Here is a 3,078-nt window from a genome sequence, read left to right as displayed (position 1 = left end):
TGGATGTATGTCTTTAAAACGTCATGGCAATATTGACTTCAGGCAAAATGATGGAGTAGGGACCCCTAGGGGCTCTTCCTTCCCAAAAGCACCAAAAACAAAACAAAAAAACTTCAAAAACTGTCAGAACCAACCATATGGGAACTCTGGAAGATACTCAAAGGTTACAGCAACCAAATGAATTTTATCCATGAGAAAGGCTGCTTTGTGGTGTTTTAACTGTTGAATTAAAACAAAACCCCACCAAAAAAGAGACAGTTAAGAGTCCTATAAACAAATGTTCGTTAGGTGGCTAATTCTGCTAGCAGAGAAGTGTCCTAGTGAAAACACTAGACTGACTCTCTGCTAGAAATTAAAACAAAAAATTTTACTGAAGGATAAAGACAAAAAAAAAAAAATTCTTTTCCTGAAGTGGGAGAGCACACACAGATGCCTAAGTGAGATGTTGCAGTGTGTCTCTACACCCAGGGAGAGTTGTGAGGTATTTATCAGGCACAGCAAGGAAGGCAAACACTTTTACATCAAGGTGAGGGGCAGGGGTGGGGTTACAGGGGAAAAACAGGGGAAGGAGGGAAAAAAGTCACAAGGGTTTGCCAAGATACAGACTTTCCTAACATCAATTTCTAACCTAACATTAGTCCCTTATTTTCCGAAATAAATTGACTAAAGGAATATTTCTAGAGCAGAATGTGTAAATATTCTTGATATGGGGGATTAGTGACTGATTGTAGACTGGTCAACTCTAGTTGAAGTCCTTGAAATGTAAAAGTTGATCATTTAGTTAGGAAGGAGTGAAGATTAGATCAGCTTCAACCTGAAGTCTTTTCAAATGTAAACATCAGCCATCTGGCTAGGAGGGAGTGAATTACAGCCTAGGCATTTACTGGATGAATTGCCTGAGAGTAGTGAAAATGGACGTGGGAGTGAAGATAGAAAGATTATTTATATAAGCTGAGGCACTGATCTCTGCACTGTTTTGGTCACAAGCAGTCAAGCTTTCACAGGAAGCCAAATTGTCTTTGTAGAACATCTGAGGTAGGCCTCAAACCTAGGTGTAGCTTAATTCAAAATGGAATTTCAACTTAGAACTGGGATTAGCCATTTCAGTCATGCTGAATAGCCTGAGTTTTTAGCTTTGTGTATTCAGAAGCTTGGCCCATTATTGCTACCACTCTCCCTGTTTGCAAAGAGAGAGGACGTTATATAGGCAGTGAGTAAAATTCCCTCTAACAAAGAAAATCTAAGTGATTGGTTAAGTGAACAAAGAAATTCCAAGCAACTGGTTAAGTGAGAAATCTCTAATTGAGGGAGGGGTTATCAAAGCAAGGAAAGCTAATTCATTGGGTACTTTGAGAAATTCTTTCTTTGTGATTGGTTTGACTTTGATTTACAGAGTCAGAGACTCAGTTTGACAAACTGATATAACCTAGTCTTTTTTTGGGCTCAATGCATGTCTTCCAGAGTTCATGAGTATTTTAACTCTTGTGAAAGACCTTATTTTATCCAATACACTTACCATAAATTTGGTGTTGCTTTGAAAAACAGCCCTGGAGAATGCCCAAAGTTACAGTGAGTCTAGCCAAATTTATGGCTTGAATTTGAACATTGGACATAACTTAGCTTCACCTCACCTCCCTCCTAGGTGGCCCAGCAGCTTGAAGATGGCAGTCTGTATTCTTTGTGTGGGTACCTGGCCCCAGAGGGAGCAGAGTGGAGCTTATTCTCAAGGAGTTATGGTTTTCTGTTTTGACCTGTCTGGGTTCCCTGAAGGACTGATGCTAGGGACCTGCCTTTGTTTCACGTAACTGGGAATTTTCTCAGGGCAGAGAAGTGGCTATGGGAGGACATTCTCAAGAACACTGAAAGCCAAATCAAGTAGTAGCTGCTGCCTGGGACAAAAATTAACAAAGGGGCAAACAATGTTATAAGCTGGATAGGTGTCTTAGGCCAGGTCTCTAGGGAAGAAAAACCAGTGAAGCATCTATATATATACATATATATATATATACGCACACACACGTGTCTGTGTGTGTATCTGTGTGTCTGTGTCTCTGTCTATGTGTGTATACACATATATATATATACGTATACAGAGAGAGATTTGTATCAAGGAAATGGCTCAAGTGGTTGTACAAACTGGAAAGTCCCAAGTCCGCGTGGGTCCGGCTGGAGGCTTCTCCTGACTCATGCAGCTACAGGAGCTGACAGACCCAATATCAGCAAGTCAGACAATAGGCCTCTGGCTCCCAGGTGTGGAGGCCAACAAATCCCAAAATCAGCATGAAAGCTGATAGGCCACAGGCTCACAGACTGAGGAGGCTGACAAATCCCAAAACTGACAAGGAAGCTGCCAGCTCATGTCCCAAGAACTGGAGGTCAGATGAACAGGAGCCAGCTACAGGATCCAGAGCAAGCAAATGCCTACCAGCCTTGCCAGAAAGTACACCTACATTGGATGCAGGCTAGACCTGCAAGCAAACTCCATTTCAACGGATTGGCTACTCACAGCAGATCCCATCATTGAGAGGATCACAGTATATCAGATCTCATCATGGAAGTGGTTCCATCATTATATGACTGCCATACCACATCGTAACTACCAAACCCCTGAGTTTCATGGCTCAGCCAAGTTGACACACATCCTCCCCTTTCCTTTTCCCTCCCAAAGGCCTAGCTGCTCCCCAAATTTCCCCCCCATTGCCATTAGACTCTGTCTCCAAAGGTGGACTCGGAGCCTTCTCTGGCCCTCCCCCAAAGTCTCGTTGTACTTCCTCCTCTTCCCACTCTCCTCCATCACCTCTCCAGCATCACCTCTCCTCCCCTGATCTCTATTCCCATTGGCCTCCAAATCTGCCCCCGGAGTTCAGGGCCATCTCCTCCAGGAGCTCGTTCTACCCACCCCACCCTAGCAAAGTCTCACAGCTCTGAGTCACCTGGGACCCTCTTCATAACAGGCTGTAGCACAGATTTACACAGCAAACACTGGCAGGCCCTTGGCTCTGTGTGTCCCAAGGATTCACCTCTCCTGGTGCTCCTGCAGATGGAATAGGCAACCCAGTAGTGCTGCTCTGGATCTAG

This window comes from Loxodonta africana, chromosome 4, assembly GCF_030014295.1.
Source record: "Loxodonta africana isolate mLoxAfr1 chromosome 4, mLoxAfr1.hap2, whole genome shotgun sequence".
NCBI lineage: Eukaryota > Metazoa > Chordata > Mammalia > Proboscidea > Elephantidae > Loxodonta > Loxodonta africana.
This window is presented reverse-complemented; position numbering follows the sequence as displayed.